Source organism: Leptopilina heterotoma, unplaced genomic scaffold (assembly GCF_015476425.1).
Source record: "Leptopilina heterotoma isolate Lh14 unplaced genomic scaffold, ASM1547642v1 Lhet_169, whole genome shotgun sequence".
NCBI classification, from domain to species: Eukaryota; Metazoa; Arthropoda; class Insecta; order Hymenoptera; family Figitidae; genus Leptopilina; species Leptopilina heterotoma.
Genome location: NW_025110885.1, coordinates 238975 through 253700, shown reverse-complemented (window position 1 = coordinate 253700; position 14726 = coordinate 238975). Strand labels below are relative to the sequence as shown.

Genomic DNA, 14726 nt, shown 5'->3' with positions numbered 1-14726 from the left:
TCGGTTTAGAAATAGTGGGATAATTCGGTATTGTTTTTTTTTATTTCGTTATTTAGCGCATTGTCGTTTATGATATACACAGTTTGTTTTAGAGAAAACTATTTTTTGTGAAATAATCGGTCATGCATTTGACACCTGGGGGTTGTCCATAAATTACGTAAGACATTTTTTGGGTAAAAATTTGACCACCCCCCCCTCCCCCTGGTAAGATATTTTACATATATTAGCGCCATTTTTCCTATTGTTCGTAAGATCTTGCTGACCCCCCCCCCTCCCCCCTAAATGTCTTACGTAATTTATGGACGGCCCCCTGGGAGTCGGTTCCTATTGTCTTCCATTAAATTGAATTTTAAAAAAGTTGTGTTTACAACTTCGATTTTTGAAAAATTTTAATAATTCAAATTTTTCTGAAACTAGATAAATTGTTAAATATATATTTAATTATTTATTAAAAGTAATGGAATTATAGAAGAATTTTAGTTTAAAGCATTAAAAAAATTGAACTTTGGAAAAGTTATAAATTATTGCAGAAAATCAATTATTTTCAAAAGTAATAAAATTCTTCGCAGAAATTCAATTATGTTCAAAAATTTTTTTAATTTATCGTCAAAATTTCAATTATCTTTATAAATATTAAAATTCTTCTCCAAAATTCAATTATTTTAAAAAATTTTTAATAAAACTTTTGGCAAAATTTCAATTATTTTCAAAAAATTTGGTCAATTTAATGATTTTTCAATATCTAGTATTTTGATAAAATTTTCCAAAAGAATTCAATTATTTTTAAAAATTTTAATAAAATTCTACTTAAACATTTAATTATTCTCATAAAGAATAAAAAATTTCACAGATATTCAGTTATTTACACATTTTTTATAAATTTATTCGCAATAATTCAATTACTTTCATAAATAATATAAAAATTTTTAGAGGGATTAAATTATTTTTATAAATAATAAAATTCTTTTTATGAATTCAATTATTTTCAATACAATTTCAATAAAATTAAATAATCAAATTTTTAATCAAAATTATTAAGATTATCAATTATGTTAAAGAAATTAAAGAAATCTTTTGAAAAATATTCAATTATTGTCAAAACCTGTAATAGTATCTATTCTTCATAAAATTTAATTACTTTCAAAATTGTCAATTAAAATGATTACAAAATTTTTAGGTATTAATTACAAAAAATTATAAAGAAATTCTTCAAAAGAATATAGTCAGGAATTTATTAAAAATTATTATAATTCTTTGCAAGAATTCAATTATTTTCAAATTTTCTAGTAAAATTCTTTGCAAGAATGATTAATTATTAATTGTTTTTAAAAAATTCAAAGAAATTCTTCAAAAGATTTAAATTAGGATTTTCAAAACTTTTCATAAAATTCTTCGCAAGAATTTAATTATTTTCATAAATAATAATATTCTTCGAAGAAATTTAATTATTTACAATTGTTATTATTATTAACAATTTACAATAATTACAATTATTCTTATTTTTTATAAATTGCTTCGCAATAATTAAATTATTTTCATAAATAACAAACTTTTTTACAAGAATAATTCAATTATTTTCATAAATAATAAAATTCTTTTTAGAAATTCAATTATTTTCTTAAATAATAAAACTCATCGCAGAATTTCAATTATTTTTAATACAATTTTAATCAAATTCCTCGAAAAATGTAATTTTTCTTGAAAATTTTATTCAAATTAGTCGAAAGAATTCAATTATTTAAAAATTTGTTTATAAAATTCTTTATGATAATTCAATTTTGATAACCATTCAATAAAATATTTATTTTTGTTTTTAAATAATTGAATTCTTGTAGATTTTTGTAATAAAAATTGATTTAAAAATGAATTTCAGTTAAAATTTTAGATTATAATTAAATATTAAAAGCATTATAGCGTGAGTTTTTAGAAATAATTGAATTTTTTTAAAAATATTTTACAGTTTTTATTTTCTATAATATATATTTAATTGAAGAATTTTCGAATAATCGAAATTTTTGGTAAAATTGAATTGCAAACAAACGTTGAAAATTCTCAAGGAACTTTTTTCAAAAATTATTAAAAATAATTAAATTTAAGAAGAATTTTAGTTAAAAATTCTAGAAAGTAATAACTGTGTTGAAATGATGAAAATAACTTTGAAGAAGTTACAGTCAATAAAGTTTGAATTTGAAATTTTGGAAAATCTTAACTCCTATGGAAAAATAATAATGATTAAATATTCATTTTGAAAAAAACTATTGATGTTTTAGAATAATTTTGTACAATTAAAGAAATTGACAATTATTACATTTGATTATCTAATTGATAAAATATCTAATTTTAACAGAACGAAAATTTAAACATTTAAAAATCGTCAAAAGCTATTTGAAATCTAAACGAAATGAAAATATATTTCTCTCTAATAGAAAGATTCAAACATTGTGGAAATGCAAACATTATGGATCAGAAAAAGCAATAAGTGAATAAAATCGGAAGTGAATTTAATATTAGAATTTAGAAATCGGGTCAACTAAAATAATCGTACAGCAGAGTAGATAAAATATCCGACTATAGACTCGAAATTAAAGAAATTCGTTTTTCCCTCCTATTAATTGAGTTTGCAGTTGAACAATTTAGTTGTTAAATTAAAGACAATTACGTGTTTTTTTTTTCTTTTTTTGTTAAGTACATTCATTTCACGGTGAAAGAGAGATAAATACCCTCACAAAATTCATTAAAATGTCCTTTTTCTTTCATTACACGTTTCAACACTCTAGCTTCGGTTTTTTTTTATTTCGCCATCGGCAAAAATACTGCGATGGATTCTTTATACATATATTTTAGATACTAGATTTTTAGATCTAGTCAAACTATTTTAATCATCTTTTTGAATAATTTTTTAGGCTTCTGTATACCCTATTGTTTTTCACATGACATTTAAAATTCACAAAAAAAAATCTCTCTCAAGGACTCTTAAAAGACTCCTTAGGATACATAACTGGGACACGAATCAATAATAAATTTCCTGTCTCATCTTTATCAGTCTATTTTTATCCTCTTATTATTCATCTTGAAATAACGTAAATGATGATGCATGTAAGAAATATTACAATTAAGATTTTTTCTAATTAGACTTCTAATTAAAAATGCTTTTTAATTTAAAATTTTAAAGTAAAAACAGAGTTTCTTTTGGTTTAAATACCAAACTGAAAAGTTACCGAATTTTTAATTAGGAGGGAATTTTAATTAAAAATTTAGTATTTTGTTTGCGGTTTTGAAATTAGTAGTTTAAGTATTAAAATAATAAATGAAATGGAAATCGATGATTATGAATTAGTATTTTCTTTGTTATACCTTGAAAGAATCGGCTCTCTGTTTAATTTGATTCAAGCTCTTTTGTATTTAATTTCCCTGGGTGTAAGTCGAGTGGCGTAGACTCGCTTTTACTTTATAGTATCTTATTAAATTTTTGTTTCTAGAAATAAATCTTCTTCTCTTGAAGTCTTAGGGGCTAATTTGAAATGTAAGTGGATTAGGTACGCGAAAGACATTCTCATTCATTAACAGTTGTATTGAATTTTATTCGGAAGGTTTTTTTTTAGAAAATGGTAATAAATTGAGTATGGATCACATATTTGTTGCCGGAAGTTGAAAGAACGCAATTCGAGAAGTGGTATTTTCATTGAAGCAAACACTCTCGTTTCTCGTGCAGAGTGAAGAAGAATTGTTGTGTGTATGTATACAAAAGACTATTCTTGTTCACTCTCACCGTCTTTCTTGGTAAGTTTTTTTCTTTTCTCTTTTTTTTTTTTTTGTTGGTCAAGGATCTCGCAAGTGTCATCGAAGCCCTACCATTCTTGTTTCAACCGCAGACCTCTTCTTCCGTTCTTACTATCGCCTTCCTCTTAGTTTTAAAAACTTTTTTTTCCCCTTTTTTTTCTTTATATACATTTCCTTTTAGTCTACTTTCATTATTATCTTTGTATCGTTTCTATTATGCCACTGGTCATCATCGGATAATTTCCTTCCGGAAGTTTCTTGTCTGGTTTTTTTTTCATTATTATAAATTTAGGGTCGCAGTTGATTTAGAATTAAAACAAAATAATAATGCTGATCTATAGATGATAGTCTTTGTAGGATATTGGTGTTTCTTTAGGTATACACATTCTTTTTGTACCGAAAATGTTTAATGAGCCAGTTTACTTCAAGCCAGATTTCTCACTTCCGTTTGGCTTTTATGCTCACCCTAATATAGGGTCCAACTTCCACTCTCAACGTCCTGTTTCGTGGTTTGAACTGAAGTTATACTTGTGGAACGAAATTTCCGGAAATTAATGAAAATTCAAAATTATTTCGAGTTAAATTTACATATATAAAGTTCGTTTGCAACGAGTTTATGCTATTGTGTAAATAATTGAAATATTTTCAAATGTTCACGATGAAAATAAAGTTTTAAAGAACTTGGAGCTTTAGCATCTTTCTTTTCATAAACCTGAAGTCCGCAATGTTTCTGAAAACGAAATGAATTTAACTTGAAAATAAACTGTCTTTTAATTTTTCGTTTTTAAAATCGTTGCTGACTTCAGCCTCATTTTTTTCAAACTCAACGAATTTTCAAGGTTGTTACAGGTCAGGGAAGTCATAGAAAGTAAAATTGGTCAGGAAAATCAGGGAAAAGTCTTTTGAGTATCTATAATAATTTTTAGAGTGAATCAAAACAATCAAAATTTTGTCTGGAAACTAGGAAAAAACAAAATTAAATTTTTGTAGCAACTCTGATTTTTTGCATTGATATTAATAACTATAAACATTAGACCAAATATTAGACTAATTAAGTAATTACAAACTAGGAATCTGATTTAAAGACCTAAAGTTTTGTTTTTGCATACTGAAACATTAAATGAAGTTTATATCATTGCGAATAATTTTTTGTCAAAGATAAAATTTTTGTTTGCAAAGAACATTTTACTTGGCACAAAGCGAATTTAAAATAATAAGTTCCTTATCTGATGGAAAACGTTTTCGAAATTATAAACTTATAAGTTTACAGAAATTTAACCAAAATGAGTTTGTCTAAAGTTTAAATAGTATAAGTTTATCTAAAGCGTTGGTGCATTCTGTCAAACATTAAATTTCAAATTAATTTTCAGTACACTAAGCACTGTTTTATTAAAATTTTATTTTATTTCCAAAATAATTTTTATAACTTCCAACCTTTTTTAAAGTTGGAAATATAAGTTTATGTATACTGTTTGACGAAATTTTAACAAAAATAAATTAATAGAAGTTGATTAAAAGTTTGAAATTTAATTAATAGTGCAGGAGAAAGAAAATGTATATTTCAAAACATGAAATTAAATTTTTTAAAAAATAATTATTGCGTCGAGCATTTATTTTGCAGGTTTTGAAACATTAATTATAAAAATTTTTGACATTCCTACTGAGAAGGAATTCTAGAGATGGTTCACGAATTTCTTTTCCATCTTGTGGAATCTAAAAGGAAAGAAAAGCTGATGCTCTCGGTTTATCTATATTATCGGTGTCTAGCTTTTCTCTGTGAGTCGAAGATCTCGGATCTTTTTCAAAGCAGCTTTCCTCTCTCTCTCCCCTCCCCTCCCCCTTATCTTTATTTCATTACCTTTTGTTACTTTGTCCTGTATACTATCGCGATCAATTTAGAGCGTAAAATATATTAGTTGATATTGGAGGATTGTCAAAGTTGTCATGTACTGTAATCCTCTTTGCCAGATTTTCCTTTCGTTTGTAGCTGTGTATATATATATATATATATATATATATATATATATGATAATGCATAAGCTCAGGATTATTTCTCAACTCGATGAGTATCTATTGTCCATTATACCTGTGATATATCGATATATGTCTTCTTAAGTAGGATCCATTGTTCTCAATGGCTTTCATTTCAATATCTGATTCGATTTTATAATTTCAAAAAAAAACAGATTTTATTAATTGACATTTCGTTTTTTCCTTTTTTTCTTAAGAAAATTGTTAACATTATCGAATATTTTCATCATGGAAATATTAATATTTAATAAACAATGAAAGAAGAAAATAAATGATTGGAAAAAATTGGACAATATAAAATAAAATTGAAGAATTTTAAATAATCCGATTTTAAATTCATGAGGTTTAATTAATAAACTTTCGTTTCTCTCGATTTTCCTTTTTTTAAAATTATTATTATCCAGTTGTGGTTGTTGATTGGTTTATTTATTGATGCCTGGCTGAGTAAATTTTAATACTTGATTACTTAATTAAAGAAATAATTAATAAACGGTGAATTATTTGGAAACAAAATGAAAATAATTCCCTATATATCAAGATATTTAGAAAAAACTTTCGTTTTACAGGAAAGTTTCGAAATTTTTTAATTGACATTTGATAGTTTAGCTTTCAAATTAATATGATCATTTAAAAAATATTGAGAAATCGATAAAGTAAAATTAATGAATTGTGTATTATTATTATTATAAAATGAAATAAACCTTCCAGCATTATAATTATTTATTGACTCTTTATGATCGTATATTTTTTTCGATTTTTGTGGAACGGATTTTAATTGATTAATTAAAGAATAAAGTTTTATTATTGCTTTTTTGTTGTAAAATCAATTTCAGTGAATTGTTTTATTATTTTTTATAATAAAAGGAATGTACAACAATAGTAAATTAATTAATGACCATAATAATAATTCTTATTTGACTGTCGTTTCAGGATACAAACAATACAAATTTTTGAAATTTTTTCACGTCTGCAAATATTTCTTTTTTTCCTTTTTGACTTGACGAGAATAATAAATTGTTATTCTCTTATGTTAACTGTTTAGTGTTCACAGATTCACCTTCCTCCTTATATCAAATTAACACGATCTTCGATTCACATGCGATTTCCATACTAAGAGTATATACTCACACACCCCATGTATAGAATCTCCTTTAATGAGTTTAGCTATTGTTTCGCAACTCAATGTTATCTAACAATTCTCTCGTGTGTGTGTATGATTATTTCTTAGGGAGTTTGATGTTCTTTTTACGAGTTGCATCACCTCATGAATTATTATCATCGACAACAAATTTCTCATCATCCATTTTTCCATTCTTCTTCTTCTTCTTCCATCAAATAACATTGTTGTGTGATATTTGTATGAATTTTTTTTTTTTTTTGGAAATTCGCCATAAATAGATTTTACCTTTTGCGTTCGTTTCATTAAAGGCATTCATATTGTTCTCTCTAGTTAATAAAGTTTACAATTTGATAACATCTGTTGTATTATCACGTTGTATAACGAAATTTTGAGGATTTTAATTAATTGGATATTTTTAACGATTGTTTATTTGGCGTTACGTAAATCCGCTCTAATATTTTACCTTTTAAGAAATGTTGTGTAATCTATTGTTTAGTGGGACTTTTGTTCCGAAAATTTTAATTATGTACCTTTTTTTTGGAAAAATTCGTTCTAGTACTAGAAATATATATACAAATATTTTACTGAATATTTTACTGTTAATTTTTATTAACAAGCAGGGGCTCGATTAGGTAATTTCATTTCTATTTTCATTTTTTATGGATTTCCATAACAGTAAAAAAACTAATTTTCAACCAAGAATAAAAATACAATGTGGACTTTAACTTGGTCATTAAAAACGATTTTCTGTCAATGAGTACTATATTTATGTATATATAATGTTTATTTGTGAATTTGCTATGACCTGTTACTTGCTCATTGTAAAAGAGAGAATTTGACACTGTTGGCTTTTTGCCATGAGGATACGTGTGGAAGTTATGCGAATAATTCATCGCTTTAATCGGTGGCATGTCCATATGTGCATTTAGTAAACAAGAGAGCCTTCAGTCTTGTTCACGGATGCGTAATTTACAAATGATGGTATTACATAGATCACCCTGCGTTACAGAGAATTTAAGGAGGGGTTTGGATAATGTATGTAAAATCGATTATGAAAGAGAACATTATTCTCGTTATGGTGTAAGATTTCCTTTAAAGAAATCGATATTCATTAACGTTTATCTTGTTTATATTCCATCACGGAGCATTTTCTTCCGGTAATATTGTTTCTTCTGTCATTTTTCTTCCTCAATTCAATTGTTTATGCATTTTTACTATTTTGATTAAAGGATTAAACATTATAAATTAGAAAAGAAGCGTGGCAACCCTGATATTATTCCAACACTTTAAACACAAGTTTTATTTTCTTTTTGAGCAACGTTGTGGACTTCAACTTCATTTTTAATGAAGAAAGAAGAAACTGGGACAAAAATAATAAATGATTTCCACGTGTCGAAAGGTGGAAATATTTTCCTTTTTTCATGGAGTGAAATAATTTTCGCAATATAATAAAAATAAAGTTTCATTGCAATTATTTTAGAGCTGAAGTTTGAAAAATATTGCAACTTGAAACAAGAAAACCCTTCAACAAATATTGGTTCAAATGCAATTTAATTGATTTAAATATTAAAATTATTTGTAAACATTTATTTGTCAATAGACAAGCAATCGGTTATTTTGAATCAAACAAATTGTTTTTCCCTTGTGTATTGTAATATAGGATTTCAATTTGTAATTATAATTAAACTTATTAAACGACAATTTAATAGAATTATTATTAGTCTTGTTCTAATATTAGAAATAAAAGGAAACAAAAGTTTTATTAATCTTAATGAATAATCGATAGGAAAATAATTGACTTCTTAAAAATAGACTTTAGTTGTTGTTGTTTTCTAAAACCAGGGTTGAAAATGAAATTTATTATCGTTGACTTATAGAGAAATTTTGTTAATTAAATTTCAACAAATTAAATGCGCTCTGTTTGGTTTTTTCTTTCTCGAAAAGTTTTTATTCAATAATAAAGAGTTTTTGAAATAAAAAACCAAATATGTGTTAAGCGTATTTAGTCTTTTGAAAAATGAGAAGAAAAGAAGGTTTAATGAGTTTTAATTTGAAGGAATAAAAATAGGAATGCCTCTAATTTGAAGCCTTTGAAATTTAGCTCTGCGAGTTTAATTTGAAATGCAACGTCGTGATAAAAAAAAAGTGAAGAAAAAAAAAACAATTCGATTAGCACACGTGACAAGTGCGCAGTCCTGTTGACCTTTAGATATCATCTGCAGATGATAAGTCCCTAACTCAATTATCATTGTGATAGCAGTGAAATGACTTTCAGTCTCACACATTCATTCCTCGTCTGATCTATGAGTTATTCTCGAGTAGGCGGAAATTGTCTTGATTGATTTATTCTCCATGTTCTACCATTTTTATTTTTTACCTTTCTATTTTCCATCATTTTATTTTTTATCATTTCATTTTTTATCAAATTTATTTTTGATCACTTCATCAGGGTTGCTATACAAAAATTTAATTTTGTTTTTCCCTGACTTTTCCCTGATTTTCATAGACAAAATTTTGACTTTTTCTCTGAAACTAAAGAATATTCTGATTCACTCTAAAAATTATTAGATATTCAAAAAAATGTTTTATTACATTTATTTACAAATTTCTTTAAGTATCAAATTATTCGATAACATCAATAACTTTTTTTTTAATAAATAAATAATCATTAGTATTTTTCCATAGAAATTAAAATTCTTCAAAAGATACAAATTCAAACCTTTTTGAAATTATTATTATGGAATTTTTAAATCAATTTTTATTAAAAAATTCTACAAGAATCCAATTATTTAAATAGAAAAATAAATAATTTATTGAATGTTTTTTAAAATTGAATTCTAATAAAGAATTTCATCAATAAATTCTGAAACTAATTAAATTGCTTTGAGGACTTTAACTAAAATTGTATTGAAAATAATTCAATTCTTATAAAGAATTTTAGCAACATTTTTGGAAATTGGGATTGAAATTGGAAATTGAATTCCTGTGAAGGATTTTGTTTATTATGAAAATAATTGATTTTTTGCGAAGAACTTTATTAAAATTTTTGAAAATCATTGGATTTCAGTGAGGAATTTTATTATTTATGATGATAATTAAATTTTTTGCCAAGAAAATAACTAAAATTTTTGAAAATAATTTATTGAATTTCAGCGAAATATTTTATTATTTATAAAGATAATTGAATTTTTTTCTGGAAATTGATGAAAATTTTTGAATTCCTATGCAGGTTTTTTTTATTTATGAAAATAATTGATTTTTTTCCAAGAATTTTATTAAAATTTTAGAAAATAATTGAATTTCGGAGAAGAATTTTATTATTTATGACAATAATTGAATTATTTCGAAGAAAATTATAAAAAAAATTGTAAATAATTGAATTCCTGTGAAATTTTTATTATTTATGAAAATAATTAAGTGTTTGCGTATAATTTTATTGAAATTTTTTTTAAATAATTGAATTCTTTTACAAAATTTTATTAATTAGTAGATATTGAAAATTATTGAAAATAATTGGAGTTTTGCCAAGAATTTTATTGAAATTTTTGAAAATAATTGAATTTCGGATAATTAATAGTTAATTAATTAATTAATTAATAATTAATTAATTAATTTAATAATTACGATAATTTTAAAAAAAATTTTGAACATAATTGAATTCTTGCGAAGAATTGTATTACCTTTGGAAATAATTGAATTTCTGCAATCATATTTGTACCGATTCGATAATATTTAAATTTTTTTAGTGCCTTTAACTATAAAATTCTTTTATAAAAATTCATTATTTTTAATATTTAATTAAATATATTAAAAAATTTTAACTAATTTCAGAAGAATTAGAATTATTTAAATTTTTCAAAAATCTAAGTTCTTCAAAATTTCTTATTAAATTCATTCAAAATTGAAATTTTATAAAATTTCAAATTAGAAGCTTCTTTGAAATTCATCTATTTATATAAATTGTAAACGGAACTCTTAAAATTCAATTAATTTTGAAATATTAAAGTAGTAATTATTCAATAACCAAAATAGACGAAAATGCAGATTTTTTCTATGAATTGTAAACATTTTTTTAATTAATTGCTTTTTTTCAAATTTTGCATATTTACGATAACTATTTATATTTTCTATGCGACAACTAATGCAGCTTTCATTGCGTACTAATGAAGTTTTTTTCTTAATAGAGTACATTTTATTTATGCATATATACAATATAAAAATTCTTTAGAAATGAATGGTTATAATGTCTGATTGTTTATTATTAAATTTTTTTTTTTTTTTTTGCTTTATTATTATAGTTTTGAGTTTTGTCTTCCTTGTTTCTATGAAATAGAAAATAGTAGCTCTTGAAACGGAAGGAAAATAATACGAGAACAAAGACACATGCATTTACCTCGACATGCCTTTCGAGTTTAGAATTTTTTTTATGTGGGAACTTCCAGGATTATGTGACTTTCACATGCTGCTGTCGTATTGAAATTTGCGATCAGTTATTTTCAATTTTCTCACACAGTTTGCATTTCTTTGAAAGAAGTCCTTTTTTTTCTCTCTCTTTCATTTTGAATTATCTCTATCTATTTGTATTCAATTTTTATATTTATCGGAAATGATCCATTAGAATAATTTCTTAATGTGCACTTGTTACTTATTCCTTTTCGAATTACAAACATTTTTTCATAGTTGGGTATAAAAAGAGAGAATCGTTAGTATAAAGAATAAAAAGTATGAAGTGTATACTTTCAGTTATAATTATAGTTCTTGTTTATTTTTCTCTTTTTTTCTTTGCAAAAATACTGTTTGTAAATGTCATCGAACTTTTCTATTTCGAATTTTTTCTATAAACGAAAATTATCTTTCCTTGTATGAATAAATAAATATCTTTCTTGAAAACATTTTGAAATGGTTTTTATAAAATTAGATTTATTTTTGTGAATAAATGTTTGTATGCGGAACGCGCACACGTTCATGTTTAAAAAAGCATTTTAAGGTAAAAGTTTTTTTTTTGTTATTATAACTCTTCATTTATAGAGAATTTTTCAATTGGAGATAGGGGAGCTTTTATTAGTTTTTATATGCTGCTCGCTTTTTCGATCGCAAATGAGTCAATACAATGCATATAAGTATTTGTGTTCACACGTTGACAGTATTGTATTTAAAAAAAAGGGAAAGAAAGAATAAAAAAAACATGTTGGAATAGCTCAACACAAAATGTAAACTACTTTTGCATTCCTCACACACACATTTATTCCCCTTTGGAATGACTCGCGCTTGCGCAACCGTATTGAATTCGAATCCATTTACACCAGTTTACGGAAACTGTCCCAATGCTTTATGCAGAAATTGTTTACCTTTTAACGAATCAAGCAGTGAACGATGACATTCCAGCTGATTGCGTTTTACTATCTCTAACAAATTGATATCGTGAGCTTTTAAAAAAGCTCAAATTCTCAAAGGCCAGATGGATTTGCCTTTTTTGGAGGATTTAAAATTGTATTTTTTTTAATATTTTGCAATTCGAATGTATATAAGTGCAATTATGAAGACTAAATTGAATAGGATCATTTTTTGATAGTGAACTATCAAAAAATGATTTTATGAAACTATTTGAGAGTTCAAAATATTTTCAAGTATTCGAAACATTTTACTAAAACCCTTTACATACACAGAGAGAAAATATTTATTAAACTTTGTAAAAGTATTTTACAATTTGGGGAAAATGTGCAATAAACCGAAATTTTGACATAGAAAATACTACACGGAAAAAATAGTTCACCTGGAACAGCGATAATTTTCTCTAAAATAGCGAAAGTCTTGGTTGAGGTACAGTTTTTCTAAGACATATTTTCTAATTTTTTATTTTATAACATTTTTTTTCTAATAAAGGTGTATTTTTTCTAAAAAAAATTTTTTTTAATGAAGTTGATTTTCTAATTTTCTTTCTACTAATAAAGGTTCAAATTTTTTTTGCAATGAAGATCAATAAATGTTTTAAAAATAAAATTTATGAAAATTTTTTAATTCTAAAAAAAATACTTGAGATTTCGTTAAAAAATTGTAATAAAAAAATAGAAATTATGTAAAATTTAAACTAATCATAATCTAGTTAAAAATCGTAATCAACAAATAGAAATTATAGGAATTTTTTTCCTAAAGATATTTAAAATTTTCTAAAAAAAATGTTTCATTAATTAATTAATTTATTGATTTTGGAAATTTTGTATAAAAATTATGAAAATTATTTTTTTTTTCAACGAATAGAATTTTTTTTTTAAATTGTGATATGAAATAGGAATTTTATAAAATTTTTTCTTCTTTTTCAACAAGAAACTCATAATTTTGTGAACATAATTGGGATTGAGAAGCAAAATAGTTTCTATTTCCTAATCTTAGTTTTTCAACAATTTTCTAACTTTTATCAAAATTGTGGAATTTTAGAAATTTCAGGAAAATGATTGGAAAGTTGATATTTTTTTCTATAAAAAATTATTGAAAAACTAAAGTGGAACAAAAATATTTTGGAGAAATTAAAAAATCTACTTTTTACATTTTTTTTTTATTTATTTATTTTTTTTTTTGAAAACCCATTGTTGTTCCACTTTATTTCTACAAATATTTTATTGGAAAAAATCTCAACTATCCAATAAAAATTATTAAAAAAATGAAGAGACGAAAATTTTGTAAAATAAAAATGGAAAAATAAGGTTTATTTTTTAAAAAAAGGAGTTAAAAAAATTTGTTTGGAAAAATATTTTTAGAATTGAAATGCAGACAAACAATGCTTTGAAATTCACTACATCTATAAAAATTTTTATTTGTCAAGTTTTTATCGAAATTATACTGAAGAGAAAATTTGATTCAAATAATCGATTACTTGTCTATTATTAATTAAATATTTATTTGAAGCAAATTTTTATTTAAGTTAATTAAATGGTATATATTTGTTTCAAATACCAAAATTATTGGTTTAAATCGTTTAAATACTATTTTAACATAGTTTTTATAAGGATATGAAATTCAGACAAAAAACGAATCAAAATGTTGCTTCGCAACACTTTTGATTCGTTTTTTGTCTGAATTTGACATTCTTAGAAAAATTGTGAATAGAAAAGATTAGAATTTTAAGAAAAAATAAATAAATTTCGTTGATTTGAATATAACGTTCACGAACTTTAGGATCATATTTATACCAGAAATTATTTTCAAACTGCATAAACAGAAAGTTTTTCTTTATTAACGATGTAAGGGAAAGTTAATATACATGAAGGATGATAAAGCCGTTCCTTTTTTGGATTCATAATCTCATTCTCAATTATTAGAATCTGAATTTGATACAGATTAAAGTGTATAACATTGTTTTCAATGATTGTGCTTTATTTATTGTGACAGAGCAATTTGCATACAATGTAACGATCCGTGTTTGCTTTCTTTCTTTTTTTTTTGTTGTTTGGAGCTTCTTTAGAATACGAGAGATTATTTTAATATTTATGACGAGAGAGGAGAAAAAAAAGACACGAGAAGTTTTAGTGGGCAGATAAAAGAAAATCCCATTTACGTTTATGTGTGTTCCAATTTTTTGTTCTTTCTCTGTGTGAAAGTAGAAAATTTTTGAAAATACAAACCGAGGGAAAATAAAAGTTTTACGAAAAACTGAAATCTTTTTTTTGTATGGTGTGGGTTTTGGACTGTTTTTGTTATTGCATTAGACTACGTGTATTGGGAAAAGAAAACATAAATGATGAAAGAGTAAGATCCTTTTATAGAAAACTTGATTTGTGTCATTGATCTGGTTCTGTTG

General features: G+C 24.3%; 1 protein-coding gene across 2 annotated transcripts in view; it reads left to right on the top strand.

The window, feature by feature from the left end:
• The window catches only part of LOC122499505, an 84642-nt gene that overhangs the window by 22038 nt on the left and 47878 nt on the right, over positions 1-14726 (top strand). The gene's annotated exons all lie outside the window — the stretch shown is intronic.